This window comes from Varroa jacobsoni, unplaced genomic scaffold, assembly GCF_002532875.2.
Source record: "Varroa jacobsoni isolate VJ856 unplaced genomic scaffold, vjacob_1.0 scaffold_959, whole genome shotgun sequence".
In the NCBI taxonomy this organism is placed as follows: domain Eukaryota; kingdom Metazoa; phylum Arthropoda; class Arachnida; order Mesostigmata; family Varroidae; genus Varroa; species Varroa jacobsoni.
The window spans coordinates 353,738-371,926 of NW_019213861.1; the positions used below are offsets into that span (position 1 = coordinate 353,738).

Genomic DNA, 18,189 nt, shown 5'->3' on the forward strand with positions numbered 1-18,189 from the left:
GGACACACTGTTTTCTGCGAATACAACCTACTGTCAGCCAGTATACTTTTTTATTGAGTGTCTTTCACTATGGCACTGTATTCCGCCGATTTTGTAGCTTTTTGTTCTCAATATATTTATATGTGATATATATTATATCTATTAAGTTGAAGGTATATGTTCCCGCAGTTTTTTCGAAAGCTTCTCTTTTCCACTTTCCCTTACTTGATACATCTTTCCAAGGCACTTCTCCTCTTCTATTAACATACTGTAACGGAATTGTGTTGTGGGTGCAATTTCATTCGGAATAATTGATGTTGAGATGGAAAGCAGTGCATTTTTGACAACTTATTACTATGTATTTCGTGAAAATCTTGAATTCTAGTCATGACACTGTCCATGAGCTTTTTGTATAGAATAGGGGGCTATGAATTAACGTTGTATCTGAACATCTTACCTGGTGTTGAGCCTTATGCGGCCTCAATAAACGATCTTTGCGCAAAACTATCGCCGGTAATAAAAAGTGACAAAAAAATAACATGAACCAGAGATCGAAACGGCTGGCTTTAAGAAAGAAGGCAAAACTCAGGGATAAACCAGATCTTCATCCAAAGAAGATTATGCTTCACGTTCCGTGATATTGCGAGGGCCTGATTCAGTGGGAATTGCTTCCTACGAACCAGACGGTTGATTTGAGTCAACTAAACTTTTTAAAGACAAAAAAATCTGACAGACGAGGTCAGGTCATCCTGCTCACTGATAACACTAAGCCATACACGGGAAAATAATTAAAATTGCCCTCCTGGACTGCGACTGGAAGGTTTTATCGCACCCTTCATATTCTCCATAGACGGATTCTTACCTGTTCTCTGTACCTTGTTACTCTGTTCACTGGGCACTCAATCGCGTAGCCATACCTTCGACAAAGATCAATAACTTAAAACGTATTGGAAAACTTTTTCGAAACGAATCCCGCTACTCTCTGGCGAGCCGGCGCACATAATATTAAAAAAGGGTGTTTCAGATTCAGTAAAAGACTGCGAAAACTTATTATCCAACGTAGAAGATATATGATTATGGCAAACGAGAACTATTTTGCATTGTGCCATCCAAGTTTATGAAAAAAAACATTAAACTGTACTTTAACAAACAATTAGTTAGAAATATCATGTGTACTTTTCCTCGCCTTCGTCATTTAGCAAAGGAATTGTAATTGTTTAACTTGAACGTTAGCTGAATAGTCTTCTTGTCCACCATCGGCTTCGCCTCGAATCTATTTACAGTCGTCGGATAACTGAATCCCGTTAAGAGTTTCACTTTAAATGACTCGGCCTCGCTTCACTGTAATCGACGTGGACGAGCTTCATTAAATGTGCGCTTAACTAGAGTAGGCACGATTAAACCTTTAATGCACAGGATCTAATGTACAGACGAGGGCTAAGCGGAGGCAGATTTATTTTAATGGAAACTCAGTCACCGGCTAATGTTTAGAAATTGTGATTATAGATCATCGTCACGATCTAGAATTTGATATTATAATTCGTGCAATTCTCAATTAAGCAGTAGAACACGTTGACTAGGAAGGCACTGCGATTAAAACATAATCTCACGAAAGATCATGAAACCGAATATTAGTACACGAAAGTTGCTATCATTGTGAGAGATAAAACCGCTACATACAAAAAAATTAATTTCATACTTGCACCAGTGTTTCATCAAGGTGAATAGGGTTAACCATAATCTTTAAGATTTCTTATCATTTTGAACGGCGTATAGCATTCTGCGGTTTTTATGCATTATTTTAAGAATATTTAATGCATTATAGCATTATTCATTAACGGTCTATTCTATTATGGAGTGAATAGATTACTGCTGCTATTGGATTTAGTAAGTAAAATATGCAAAATTATTTCAACGTTTGTTATTCAAACCTCGAATGACCAAGTCACGCATGGATATAAATCAATAAAGGCAATACCTATATGATGAACTCATAGTAAACGTATTTTTAATTGCCCCTCTGATGAATAAGTCTTACACCACTGCAACAGATGAAAGCGCTAATACTGAAAATTAAACCTTTGGAAGGTGCTAAATATTTAAAACGTGTTCGGGTAATGATGAAAAAGCAAATATTCACCCTAAGGAGATTTTGTAAGGCATGTACAAAACGATACAATATATTCATACATCGTTATACGGTTATTCTTCCTTTTCGCATTATGTTTGCTTAGACTCACCCAAACGACCAACCCAATATTTAAATTTCAAACTTTATTTAGGCTCTTAAGCAAGTATGTTTTGTGACTAAATTTAAAACCACTTTTTTAGGGCTTTTTGTTTTATATCGTATATAATGACTATAAACAATTCATTGATATTTTTAACAAATTTTAACCTATAACGAGTACTACGTATGTCTTATTAGACACGTACTCTTTTGATTGCCGTTGATGTTTTTAGTTGATAAGTGCTTAATATGCTATATTGACATTAACACCACAGCTGTCGTGCCATTCTGGCACTGTGTCATGTTTAGGAATTAGTATTATAGAGAAATGTAATGACGATACTAGTTTTAATTATTAGACGATAAATACGAGCATAGATCCATGAAACATGTTTTTTCATTTCCACTATTGCAATAGTAGCTATTAAAATTATTATATTATAACCGCCTGCATTTGTTTTTTTGACCGAGTTACGCTGGCAGCGAGTAATATATATATATATATATATATATATATATATATATATATTACTCGCTATTTATATTGGCCAAATGAAAAAGTGGTGCATTTTCGCATCAGGTAATTAGAGGCGTGTAATGTATATATATATATATATAAAATAATAATTATCTACTAGGGTATAGATCACTGCAGGTGCAAGTCCACTTTCAAGCATGCTTTACCTTAGCTTTTAAAATTCCGATTGTAAACGGCGAAATTACACGCCTCTAAATACCTGATGCGAAAATGCACCACTTTTTCATTTGGCCAATGCTTTGGATCACTTGTTGCGAACTAATAACATCAATATATTGTACTATATATATGCCAAGTTGCCGATCTGAAAAACTGTGTGAATTTACGTAAAACCTTCTTTGCTCAAGATTTTGCCTAAATATAACATCAATAAAGTAAGCTATTCTGGTTTTATTTAAAGCTGTTGGTTGCTTTAGTCTTTGCCCGCTTTTTCGTGTGCATATGGCCTTATTGTTAAAACGACGACACGAATATATCGTTAAGTCAATGCATGTAGATTGTCATAGTGCACCTCGCATTTTAGTTACCTCTAAAAAAAAGAAGCCAAGCGAAGCTATTTGGGGAGCTATCCAACGTCACCCTGTTTGAAAATCAGCCGCTCGCCGAAGTGGTCTGCTAGTAACGCGATTACATTGTCAATGGCGTGAAGAGGTGAGTTACCTTGCTGTGTGATTTTGAGTGTAACAATTTCATCGAAAAAAGCCACATGCCTTACCTAAACAACTTTTTAGAATGCAAGCCGTTCTCATAGTCATTTCGGTTAATCTTAGTCGACAAGAATCCACGGACGCTAAGGAAATGTAAAGAAAATATCGGTAACGCCATTTCAAAAGCATGGCGAGATGTTGGCGAAGAAGTAGTAAAAAGCTTGGTGAAGCGAATCATTGTTATAAAGAAAGCCAAGGAAACCTACCAGATTATTTAGCGTTTTGATCACCGTAGTGCCGATTACGGTAAATCTTCGATTAATTCACTTATCTATTAATTCTAAAAACTGTATTAATCGCGTGTGCCACTGGTGGAAGTAGCCTTTTCACTAACAACATCTTAGATACTTGGCTTGTCGATACCAGAGTCAAAATACTAATGCTACTTCATTATTTTAGAGGTTCTTGGAGTGTTTCGCTCTGTTGATTAGGGTATATAAATATGTATAACACATGAGAACTGTTTTAAATGGTGTGTGCTGCATTCGGGTGGGTTAGTACTTCTGCACCACTTCTTCCTTCTGCGTTCTTTTGAGGTACTTATAAGCGCGTTTTTAAGGACAAGCGCGAGGTCATTCGATGCTTTCTCTTCGCATTCAGAATGAGGTATTGTGGCATATGTTCAGAACATAGTTTCTCTAAACATATATGATTGTGCATGCTTTTTTTTGAAGCTGGCAGTTATTTTTGTAGTCACAACAGTCGAAATAGTCAGCCTTGGCTGACGCGTTTACTGTTGATGATGCTGCTGGTGATGATAGGTCCTTTACAGCGCATGAAGCGGCCCTTGTCCCTCTTGTCAAGGCAGTAAATCCTGGAGCTGTGCGTTCGTTATGGCCGCCTTGATTTTCTTGATTTTGTTCGTTAGTCTCAGCTATCTGGTCTGAGCTGTTTAGAGCGGATGATGTTTAGCGTGGCTTGGTTGTTAATGCAGATGCTTGATGGCCTGCTATCCCAATTCTGCCAGAAATTGACGCGCCGATATTAACGATCTAGGAATTCAGAAATGATGTTCTATGCATTTACTTACGTATAAGCATAAGAATTCCACTATAAAACTTATGGCAGGTCTACACATTGTGGATAAGTATAGCAAGCTACCGACTAATTTTCGACAAATCAGGTGTAGATCGGTTTTCTTCCCGTCATTTGCTTTAAAAAAAACGATCGCTATCTGCGACCGTAGCTTCTGGATTCCATTTCGACATTCTAAAACGTTTTAATATTATGTTGATATATTCTATTAACCACATGGCAATATCGTTGTTTCGCTGATTTTTGATCTTCAGATTAATTTATCACACTATTATCGGCAATTGGACTTCATTGACCGTATTGACTGACTTTGATGCGATTACGCTGTGTTTCTGTTTCTGCCACTGATTCTGTTTACTAAGTCCCTTTGAACATACGTCACTCAAAAAAACTAGTCTCTGTATTGCTATATTACAGGATCCCTTCTTGATTTCAGTTTTAAACCGTTGCTCGTACGTGATAACAATTTTAACCTACCGACGTGTTAATTAATAGTTACATTTTAACTCAGCCTGGTAAGGCTAAATATACATAATACATGTCAAGTTTATTAGACTATGTTTCTAGGATTTGATAAGTTGGTGCTATCCTCTCCAAATCGGCAGAAAGGTTGAGCCATTTATATAAATAGCTTGTCCCATTGACTGTGTGTCTTCCTACCAGGCGGTTAGATCAGCAGCACATCCTGAGTTCTATGACGGCGTATGAGTAAACCCACACGAATAAAAATGAGCATGTATGTATATACTGTGAAAATAAAGGAAAATATAGAAAATTATGACCCGTTAAATACTACTATACATTTGTTGCAGCTATATATATGCCTCTAAATAATGTAATGTCAGTTTCAACGGTTTCTGCCTGTCTCGTTTGCCAGTTTACAATAATCCTAGTGTCGAACTAGTGAGTTTTCCTCGGATTCCTTTCGAGTACAGCATACGGCGTGTCATCTCTTCCGACACATTATTGATTTTCTTTACGATTGACATTACGTTTTCCAATCGTGTTTCCGGTATCGCCCTGCCTTCGCAACCTCTGTCAACAGTGCAGTCTCGTAGCATCATATATATCAACTGGCTGTTTAAAAGATTAATTTCAATTCTGCCATTACACTAGAGTCGCAATGGAATACTGGCAATGCGTAGCATAAAATTAACCACTAGCATCAAACTTTTATTTGCCTGAGTACAACATGGAGTGTAAATATAATCAATTTATCTTGAACGTATAATTTGCACCGAAACATAATTGAAATGCAGATAAGAAATATCTTATTGGCATTTTTTTCTTAGATAAGTAATACAGCATGACCCCGTCATATCTAACCGAAATTTTTCGTAATATATCACAAATATAACTATGCTAACCTGAAGAACGTAAATAAAAGTTCAAGGCATTGAATCATTTTGAAGTCCATAAGGTTTACATTCTGCTTGTAGTAACAAATACGTTTTTATGATGGAAACGAAGTTTTGAAAACACACTTCTTCTAAAGGAACTCCGACAGTTGCTGACAGACGTTATCAGGCAGTCGTCAAAAAAATAAATCTATTATTTACTATTCTATACACACACAGCTTTTATAATAGAAATGTCAAGGCAATGACTTAAAATATTTGTCGAAATCAAAATCTAAGTAGATGCGCAGTGAAATACCTCTCATTCTTATTATCTGTGTAGTTAATGCAGCTTTACAACGTGAGATGGCTTTAAATTCCTTTAAACTAGTTGAGTATCTAGTTAAATGAGTACATTCGCACATTCTTCTTCTCGTAGTGCCCACTCTGCTCTTCTGTATCTTATGCTATATTTGCGAGATAATTATCGTCATTATTTGAAAATGTTCACATACTATAGGGCATGCGATATGTCATCGACACACCAGTCGCAATCCACGCATAAATTTTCTGGTGATACAATACAGATTCTACAGATAATTATTACAATACAATTATCACATGATTTATTCAATATCATTAATATCGAAACCGCGTGGCTCTCTATACCCAACCTGTATGGTAACAAGCAGCGTTACCTATAACACCCACCCGCTTTGAGCTCTAAACACCGAGGTTCGTGCGTTTATCTATTTCAGTCCGTGCATGACTCGCACTACACCTCCTTCCTCTTTGTGATGTTACCCAGCACCATTCTGTTACTGCAATAAGTAAGTCAATAGCTTTCCCAATCTAACCTAAAGCGACTTCAAACCTGCTCAGTCTAAACCTGGCTTCAGACTCATAGGAGTTGTCCTTCGACCTGTTACACTACCGCCGCTGTTACACTGCAGTTCTTTCCTCATCTAGTTTAAGTAAACTCACTATAATTGTAAACCCGTTGTGGGTTCATTCCATTAGTTTGTTATTATCCCATTACACCGCTTTAGCGATTGGGTCAGATTGTTTTCACTGGTTTCGATTGCTTAGTTAGCCCGAGACTCACACATTCTACTACCGTGCCGCAGTCGTCTTGTGATTCTATACCAAAGATTCTATGCCCTAATCTCAAATAACCCTTGCTACCATTTCAATGAAAACGGCACTTCGCTACTTCTAACTCGTTTCTCTAATATTCATCGATTTCAAGGTGAAGCCCACTTCAAATTTCAAAGTTACATGCAAATATAGGACTACTAAAGCAGAAATTTAACCAAATGATACAAATTCTTTCCAACTCTTACTGCTTGTTAGAGGAAGCTCCATATTCGACCGGCAAAGAAGGAATTCACATCGCATGAATATTGATGTTCCTTTATCTCTGTGAGCATGTCATCACTAAAGACATCACCTAAAATACTCCATAAAGCATTAGTCGTGTACGAACACACAGACCTTGTCTACAGTGCAATGCCATTCTATGTTAAACTTTCGGTTTGTGGTTTGTAACTTGAATTCCAGTCGACGTAGCTGCTGACCAACAAAATTGATACTACAACCATAACATCTAAATGACTGAAATGACCTGACAAACTTTAAAATCATTGCACTTGCAATGCAATCATTTCTATTTTATACGAATGAGGCAATGCAAGGCAGAAAGGCCTGCATGAAAATTGTTTTCTATCGCTTATCAAGACATATGGATTGGCGGCATGTAATTTACTTTACACATAAATGTTGAACCTGAAATTGTTTCCTATTGGTTCTCATTGGCGCTGGTCATAGTCTACAACAGTTTCCAGACTGTAACGTGGCATTGTATACACCACATATCTATGAATACAATCTTATTAATATAATTTTTATTAACCATAGAACATTATATATTATTATTACAATTTTAAAGTTTGTTACCTAATTCTACTCTCCCATAGTTTGTGTAATTTTTATTAAAATCTTTTTTGGAGCACAGACACAGAATGTACTTAGGGATCCTTGTCTAACGTGTCTAAGGTGTTGGTAATTGAAATTAAAATTACGGTAATTATGCCAAATTTGTCAAGCATTTATATAATACTTTCATTCAGCTGTACAGTTAACATAATTGCATCTTTTTTGCGCAAACACTTTTTTCAATTTCTTTAGATACACTCCACTCCGTTCTAGTCTCCCTTTATATATATATAAGCAACTGGAGCATTAAGTATGAGTGAGATGTTATGTTGTGCGTTGATTTACAAGAGACACTCGTTATATCACAAAATCTCATTACTAACTACTAGTCCTTCGTATGATATGTGGTTTATAGACATTATATAGGACAATGGTACGACAAACTGCGAAAAAGCATCGCTGAATGTCCCATAACAACGCTCACTTGTAGCGCTATCTTTGGATCTCCCTTGGTGTTAGAGAAGTGCTCACTAAGGTGAGCTTCCCGAGGATCAAATGCCCCTACGAAATCCTTATTTTCTGTTCTAGCAGGGTAACGGTTACCCGCAGTAAGCGATAAACCAGCAGAGAAGTGCACCTCGTGACAAGAAAGACTCTTTTAGTACGATAACAAGAACGCGACAAACGATTATATATAAGTCTTTGACGGCATTAGTGAATGTATTGCATTTATGGGCAAAATTAGGGTTATGTATGAGGACAGGTATGCCATGTTGATCGTCAATGCTTATTTCTGTATCTATAAAAAAACAAAAGCATCTTCAGTTAAGAAGAGCATGTGTTAGGTGCTATATTTGAAAAAAGAGTACATTAACATTAGCGCCATTGTTAATTTTACGTTTAAATTAGCTCCTCAAGTGACCTGTTCCGCGTTATTAAAATACAAAGAATGGGCAAAGCTGATATTTACTAAAAGGACTTCATATTACAATTGTAAAGATATATATCAAGAAAAAGAGTCCTTCTATATGCGATGCTGATTATTTCGATCTGAAAATAAATATCACAAAATTTATAGGAAAAAATTAACAAACAACGTTTTAATTCCGGTTTTAGTAACATGGTATTCGCTTACTTTGATCTATTGAAGCTCCGTTTAAACGCCGAGCACATTAAATGCAACAAATTTGTGTTTTGGCTCAACTTTAAAAATCCATAGATTTAAAAGGAACAAAATTAAACATTTCTGTCGTCTAACAGGAAGTACATACCATCGGCTTAGGCAGTTCCTTAATCTGAAATCATAATATTGTGTGTACTAGAAATGGCCCTCTAAAAATTCAAAAAAAGAATTGTCCAAAATGATTTCATTTACGTTTATTTCTTAAAGCTCAAAAGGCGGGGTCTGCTTTCCGAAAAAACTCGCATAGTTCATATAGTTCTACTTGCTGTAACCTAGCATTAATGCGATACTTTCTAAAGTATTCATTAGATTCCATCAACATACCTGTCAAAATCAAGTATTTAAAAAAATAGTATCAAATGAAAATACATAATATCAAAAAGCATACGGTTATAATGAGAGTTAGTTATATACAATACATACATATTAGCTGCGAAGCTCGCTGCAAGCTTTATCGCTAGTAATGGGGTGGTAATTAATTTCAACATGCCATCGATAGGAAGTTCACTATAGTCACACGTATCACTGCCGATAAATTAACATGGGAAATTCAAAATATTAAAAGTTCTAAATCGAGTCAAACAACTTATTTTAGTAAGGCGAGTATATCTGGTGCTCTGTCCATTTATCCAGCACTGCAATTTAGATGCGATACCCATAACAAGTCAAAAATGTCAGGCCAGGAGTCTCAGTGTTATATATAATACAGCGTTTAGTAGCGTGTGTAAGTACCATTTTACAATGTTTCTGATATTTATTTGAAGATTCAGTCGGAACGAAATGAACCTCGAGAAGTTGACCAATGGCAAACTGCATATGGACTTTTTGCCTTTGAGCCTCATTGAAATTCGTTTATAGCTTCCAATCTTTTATCTTGACTTTAATACAGTTCGTTTGTTCCGCTAATAGCCTTCAGAAGTTTACGAAATGAGACTTGTTCCATGATTTGACTTGTTAAAATGGTATTCTTTTTTTTGGTTACAGCTCCGTTTGCATAGCTGCCTTGAACCCATTATTTGACACTACATCCTAACTAGCTTATAGGCATATTTGTTGTACTTTAGAATAAAAAGATTGTGCTACTTCTCTTATCAGAGATTATAAAATTCGTACTTATGTATATAAGAATATGTATAAAACGGACGAGTTAGTAACCCTACAACTTAAATGAGCTCTTATACGGCCCTGAAAATTGTACAAACAGCGAGACGCCACGAATCAACGGTTTTTGAAATATTCTCGTGAATATTAAAGGAGTTTAGAACCGATAGAGAAAGGGAAAAGGGGATGCTCAGGTCAACGCATTTTAGGCGAAGTGGTTTCATTATATAACTTGATTACCATTACGTACCTATAATAATTATATATTTCTATTAAAATAGGTACCGACCGCGCCAAAGGCAATTAATAGTGTCTGACTGATGGGAGCTTGGAGATATCCTCGTTGCATATACAACTACAATATATTCATACAGAAACAGCTTTCAAAGAGCCATAATTTACACGTTACTTATTGCGCAGATTGGTAATGCTATTGTACAGTCCAAATTGAGATCAACTTCATTCTAAAAAGGATTAAATTAGTGTCAAACATCACCAATCTTCGAATTCCTTGCCGGGCACTAAATATAATAATATATAAGTTATCGATCTTTTAAAAAACTTCTGTTTCCATATGAATATATCTTCCCCATGTATGAAGGAAGTATGTTGGAAGATTTCTCCGCAAATACAGTGCAGTAAAAGTACGAGGATATTTCTAAGCTAAATCCTATTAGCAGGACACCCCCTATTGCCTTTGGCGCGGTCGGTACTAATTTTAATAAAAACATATAATTATTGTAGGTACGTAATGGTACTTAACCTGAGTAATGAAAAATAACTGCCAGGAATTTAAACGACGTGTAAGAACGCTGACCTCATGAGTGCATTGTACTCAGCATTTTTGGTTGTTAGTCCGTACTTAACCAAATTTAGAACTGTAATAAACAATACATTCAGCAAAAATATATAATCTTTTGTGAAGAAAGTATACAGGATCTGTTGCACAATATGGACTATGAGGCACTAACGATAATGCAGCTGTGTTACTTTTTGCATCCTAAGCTTATATTCTACCAGTAGTTTAGTGCTAATTAAAACGAACATGGTTAAAGAAGAGCGTTCAATGATACGTATAGCACATGAGAGTTAATGCCAGAGTGTACCAGACGTTAATAACTTATAGTATTCATGTATGCTATTTGGTTATATGATTTATATTTGTATTTACGTATTGGATTGGGTACTATTTAATGTCTGACCAGCTATTGTTTACCGTGACAAAGCGTATTGATTTCTAATGATGCCTTAAATTTAGGTAAATCACCTTTATATTGTCTGCGAACACGCACTACCGGACGCTAACCTCACGCACCAATAGAAAACGTGTAAGCTATTACAAGTGGCAAGGCCACACACAATACCCTCACAGCGAAATTGTCCTCACTCGATCCTAAACCCAAATAGCCATCTATCATTATTCTCTTCAGAAGACTACGAACATTCCGGTATATAGAAGGGTATACACACATAATAATAGGATTATTCCTCGGTTCGCTTAGCTGCTCGCCATGATAGCCTAGCATGTCGATACAAGCAGTCAGTCACCTGGCCGCTCGCTTACTGGCTATTCAAAGAAACCAGCGCAGCGAGAAATATTATAGTACAGTAATTCTGTAAGTGCATAGTTGAGCATTTATTCATTCAATTATCCATTCACGTCCGTGTTGAAAATGCACTCACGAAGGTAAAGATACGCTTAAAGCAAAAAATTTATTGCAGTTGGCAATGATATTATTAAAGAAGCTATATTAAACACTCTTTTGTATAGTTCCAACAGTTGCAATATATCATACATAAAATATCTAAAGTTCCTTACATTATAATATGTAAAATACTTAGGGCACCATAAATATCGTCACATAGAAGAGTAACATCTAGGCGTGTCAGAACAACACGTGCTGGTATGAGCTATCGCAAATAATATTATTCTATTACTTTGAGATTACTGGGGCACCCAGTTGAGAAATAGAGAACCGGTATGGGGTAGTTCTTCACATCTTTATAATTAAACACCAGGAACCATTGATAGAGCACATTCTAAAAGTACAAAATTCTTTTTGATTCTAGAAGATCAAATTTTGCAGATGATTGTAGCAATTAGTGGAATTGCAATATCAGAATTAAACAAAGAAAGCAGCAAAATAATAGTGAACATACAGCATAAAAATTTAAGGCTTAATTTTGACATTTAAAAAACCATCTTTCGTCTAATACATTACATAACAAGGTTAAAAAAAGAAATATCATTTTTATCTTCTGTAACCTATTTAGTAATCAGTTTATTTTGACTAAGAACTACAATAGAAAGACGGTATCATTTTCAACCAAAGGAGCCAATTTTAAGAAAATACATTACACATACATGCGAGTTGCGGGGACCTGTAATTGTCATTGATTTGTATTAATTTGGAATCTAAAACCGTTCACTCAAATATTTCTACTAGAATACGACATGAGGCGTGTCGTAGTGAACCCTGGAAAATTGGAATATTTAGGTGGTTTACTAACATAACTTGTATTTTGGAGCTGTAGCGGCGAAGATAACTCGCTGCATAAGCCTTATATTCTGTGAAAGATTTACTACTAAACCGCTACAAGTCGTTGGTTCAATAAATTGAAAAAAAGTTTCTTCTTGAGTTCTTGAAAGGATCCAGACTTTGAGCAATACCGTTTATTTGTAGTCTCAGTTCCTTTAGCTTGTTCAAAGTGGAAGTTACTTGGTAATAGAAGTTTGACGGAGTCAAAATGTCTGGATGTACTAAACCGAATATACCTTTGGATATGAGGAGTACCAGTCGAAGGCGCACGTTCAAAACCGATGATGAGGCAGCCATTTTGTTCAATTGAGTGTCCGAGATTTACTAGTTTTAGAATATCGTGGTCGTTGTAGTTGCCTATTGGTCCATTAATAACCGTTACATTAGTACCAATAGGAAACCATAAAGATCGAGGCTTATTCACATAATAAGCCGAACTTAGTACCTTATACATAAACTTCGGTGTATATTTAAATACTTGATTATGAAATATATTATACGGTTTTACTTTTTGCTCATTTAACGATTTAGCTAATTGTGTAGGTACAGTACTTCCAATATGATAACTCTTAAAAGCTGTAGGAACTGATCTATCATTATTTTTAGCAACCTCATCTAATGCTGGATGTGCAAAACCTTCAGGTATAATTCTCAAAATATATTTCAATACTTTGAAACGAGTGAGTTGTTGTCCAATTTCATCACGTATATCCGGTAATAAACTAGTGGAAAATACAAATTTATGTATTCCTCCTGATAAGTATTCATAAATCCAGACGTCACTGGACTCCCAACAGATCCGTCATATTCTTGAATGACCCTTGTGACAATCTTCCGATTACATATCTTCCCCCTTCGATACTTCCTCTTATTCCTAAAGTAACGATATTTATAACGAGACTTGATACATCGCCTCCTAATGGTTTTAACATTTGGTCGACGAGACGCCATACGAAAACCCCTGGTCCACCGTACTTAATAACGTCTTGTATTGTTTGCTGCTTAACAAGTCTTCTCCGTACTCCCTTTGATTTCACTCTTGGTAACCTTGATACCAACGGCTGTAACTAATATCACCCTTATACCTATTGTAAACACCAACACGCACAGGAAAACGCTCGTTCCGCTCGCGTTCCCAGTAGAAACATTTTTGATAGGACTACACGAACATGGATCTCGTGGAAAACCTCCAGCAAAGATAATTAACGAAAAGTTCAGAGCTGTTGCGGAAGTCCATCCATTTCAAAGTTCTAAGTAAAAATATTATACCTCTTCACTTAGATTAACAACAGACCTAAAGACGTTTGCTTCCCTTTGACCTCACGTTACAGGACTGATCTATTTTTGCACCGAATTATGACTTATAATAAAAAAAAATTTTATAATAATCGCAAACGACCGCATCAGTCAGTGCATGCAATTGAAGTGCCAAAAGATCACTCTAAGGCAAATGTACAGCTACAAAATCATATGGTGTCAGTTTACTAATTTAATTAAAGTACTATCCATTGCAAGTCCCAGTATGTCGATTACGGCGCATGTGTATTGTCAACAATTGAAGGAGATAATAAAATCAGCATATATTGTTTATAAGCTACGCCTTTTGTAACACTACTTTAATATAAGAGATACCTATTAAGCACGCATTTCCTTGCGACAATGCTTGCGTTTAGTTGCACAGTTATTTGCCAATAATGGCATAATGGGTAGCGTGCTTGCCTGATTAACTTAGGGAACACGTGATCCGGGCTCGAATTCGATTACTGTAGTTCGTTTCGTGCCGATAATTACCAGTCTGATAATCAGATTGCCCAACGGCGATACCAGACGTAAAACTCCAAACATTAAACTTTTTGTATCCTTGTAGTTGAAAGCATCCAATTCAAGGTTTTTCTTATAGACTTATGTAATAAAAGGGTGGCAGAAACATCACGCTGTAATCCTATCTTTGTGTGTGTATCACAATATGAACTAAGGCGGGGGTGTTGGGAACTTTTTGTAAATAATTAGAAAGGTAGCATCAGGACCAAGAATGCTCTTCGGAAAAAAAGTCTTAGTTTTGATTGTAATTTACTTAGCTGTAGCGTGAATCGAGGCATAGTCAAACCGCAGTTATACCCTTATTAGTATACCAAGCGTGCAATGGAAACATTGAATAACAAATACATCTCATAACAGCGGCATAGCATGCATTAAAAAACTTCGAACCTATCACAAGCCTGTTTGGATAATCAAAGGAATACCATCACCACTGAGGTTGCATCTTAGAGAATTTAATTTGTCCGTTGTAATGCATATCAAAGGGTTGTTTGACTTAGTTTATTCTTACCCATTTGCCTTAATTTAGATCAGCAGAAATAAGGACACTGACACATGTTTAAAAATCTTATTTTTTTCGGTATCATTAATTATAGCTAATTAACTCGATTCTCCACCTATTTTTCAAAGCCACCGATTTGTTTATTTGCATATTTGAAAAAACTTTTTAAGATCTTAAAGATAAAATATGAACCCCTCCAAATAGTTATGATTTGAAACCGCAAAAATGGCTCGTTCTGTGTCAGTTTGAGTATAGTGTCTATATGCTTCTTGGTTTTGCATAGTGTTACTGCATTTGGACAAAGGTATGAGGTAGGGTGCTGTAGATATTGGAGTTGTACATTTCACCTTGATTCAGAGAGGAGCTGATGAAAAAGTGACAATTGACTCTTAGAAAATTTACCTGCATAATCTTTCTTCTAAAAAATTGCACTAAATATGTTATTCGACAAGCACTTAAAATCTTATGGCTTTGTGATTAGTAAGGAAAATGGGGTAAATAGGCTTTCGAAATAGTATGTAAAGAAATACTGGCACAGGAACAGGGGTAAGGAATAAGTTAATTTAGTGGGTGCTGCAGTTAGAAAACGCTGTCTATCTTGACTCATTAATAAACGAACTAATGTCTGTGACTATGATTACGTCTGTCACCGCGCTGTGTTTGACTATTAAGCAAGCTTCAATAATACTCTTCAGTCATTACATTACTATCTTGATCCATCTCAGATACGTTTAAGTCCCCTGGTATCACGATAAGGGTGGTATTTGAGCCTACACCAACTACATTTGCAACCTTCTTTTCATAAAAATGATTGAAATGATGGTGCAAGACGTGCCTAGGCATCGGCGAAAAGTGCATAACAACCTTAACGACATCTACTAACGTTTAGATATCCACTTGGGAGAGATGAATAACATGGGATAGTTTTTTTTTTTTGCAAGTATCAGAACTCCCCCATCTCTTAGGTTTCCGGCGGTGCATATCTTAATTATGATTTAAGAATAGATAGTAAAACTGGGCAATGGGGCCAAGCTTTTGAGATTATTATGTCATTGGCATTCAGTGAAAAATAGTCAAAACTGCGTTTCACAGGCACCTTACTTACAGGCTTACAGATCGAGCACGCATTTTGGTGAATAACTGAATAACTTAAAAACTGGCTACAACGCTGGCCTTGCAGTGATACGGTGATATTTCATGTGTGTACCCTAAATATCTATATATAAGATAAAGAATATAAGTCTTATACTTACGAAATATAGTTTTAATCAGGTTCGCAAGGACGCCCAGTAGTAGAGCAACATTTGAGTTTATATACGTTAGACTGAACCACGGCTTCCCCCTCAGCCCATCTATTTTAATTAAAATGAATCAATAATGTCACTTCCCACTCACCACAAACCGTAACCTACCAAAATTATCCCGTCCTTCCGTTGCGATTATTTTGTCACCACACTGCATTTATTTTGATTTACAAGGAAATAATTGGATTATCAAGGTAACAATATAAATATAACAATAACAAGGTAACCAATATAAATTCAAATACATTCCGTTCCATCTATACATAGTTACTTCCAAACTGTTGTCGACATTATATCAACTCCGAATCCAAAATCTAGTGAGCTGCCATCAGCTTCTTAATGCAAGATAATGGGTTGATGGCCGTTACCTTTGTAAAACCGTAGAAAGGAAATTAAAATGCTCAACATAAACTCCGTATAAACTCTTTATTAAATAATAAATTGCTAAAAAAGATGAACTTGCCTAAAATAAGCTTATCTGTCGGCCATTCACCAGCTAAATTAGTTAGTATTTTGCAAGCTCTTATCATGAAAAAAAGAAAATGATTTGAGACAATCGAGAAAATTTAACGGAAACGAGTACAAAGCTGACGTTTTTTCTTTCGACTAAGCTTGGAAACTATTTTGAAGACTGAACAAAATTGTAGTACACTTATTATGAACGGGGCAACTGGAATTTGGACGAAAGGATTTTAAAGTTAGGAGGCAAAAATACCAATATTCCTGTTAACACAGTAACCCTACTCTACCATGAAAACCTTCTTTTTCCTTTATATCAGTACATTTAAGTGTTTCTTAAATTTATTTAGTGCATTCCGTGAGTTTCAGATCGACGTACTTTATTAATTTCCAATCATATCGGTAAAAATCGCAAAGCTGATTTTTTTTACTAAAAATTTGACTAATTTTTTAATAGTAATACAAATTCTTGAGGAATTTTTCGCATCGCAAGCGATTCACTCAGGATGCAATTACATTACAAAAAATGAACTTAAGGCAACCATTCACGAGGATGATTCGCAACTTCGCAAGCAAACACGCACATACACACACAAATAGTCATGTAGTGGAGTAGGTATATACTAGGAACGATGCTCGTGTGCAATACATATTCGAGTAACATTTCAATCGAAGTCTAAACGGAAATTGACTTTTAATCAAATTATTTACTGCAAGGCTACTTTAGAAATTAAAGAAATAGCAGAAATACTAAAATCGTTTGGCCTGTCAAAATACAGCCTAAAAACTAACACCAAGCGCCTGTCATTAATTATTTTCTGTTTTCTGTGCCCATAGTAAATAGTTATCTAGTGAATTAGCAATTTACGAAATAGTTAATCCTTCATAAGTTTTGCCATATCAGTGTACGCAAACACCTAACCTTTCGGTTCTCGACGGTCGCCACGGTCTTCAAGATTTTACTGGATTTTGTTGGCCTTTATGCATAGACAATTTCATATACTCTTAAGATCGCTTTAGTACTAACAGCTGTGCCAATCAGTGTTTACTGCTGATATCTTTAATAAATGTGTCTTTTCAATACATTGCAAACAAACTTTACGTATGCACTGCTCAACTCAGCCATAAATTGAGTCAAGTTTTACCAAATCAAGACCGTTTAACCATACCACAGAATTTATCTTCTGTCGTGGTCTAAATATCTACGTCCACAGAACGTTAGCAGCAGCATATTACTTGTTTATAAAGCAAATCAAGAATCGTTTTTTCGTACAGGGCTTAGGGGAGCTGCTGTCAGAGATAATTAGTAGTCATGTTTTTATACTCACAATGTTGACCTCTATTGATTTTGGGATACTTTTTATAAATTTTTTGTCGGCCCTAGACATTAAAATATTTGACTCAGACTCTGTGTCTTCTGGAATATTCTAAGATCTCGCTATTTTATAATACACAGTGTTCACAAGTAACACACATAGCATCTTCCATACAACGATTAACTTGGTTGTTATTGGAGGTACC

General features: G+C 35.8%; 1 long non-coding RNA gene across 1 annotated transcript; it reads right to left on the bottom strand.

Moving 5' to 3' along the window:
• Window positions 1–4,300: 4,300 nt before the first annotated feature.
• On the bottom strand, window positions 4,301–18,174 carry LOC147752825 (uncharacterized). The gene is made up of 2 exons (XR_015313022.1): window positions 17,997–18,174; window positions 4,301–4,446 (listed from the first exon to the last, which is right to left on the bottom strand). It is a non-coding gene; the product is annotated as an uncharacterized LOC147752825 (long non-coding RNA).
• Window positions 18,175–18,189: the final 15 nt, after the last annotated feature.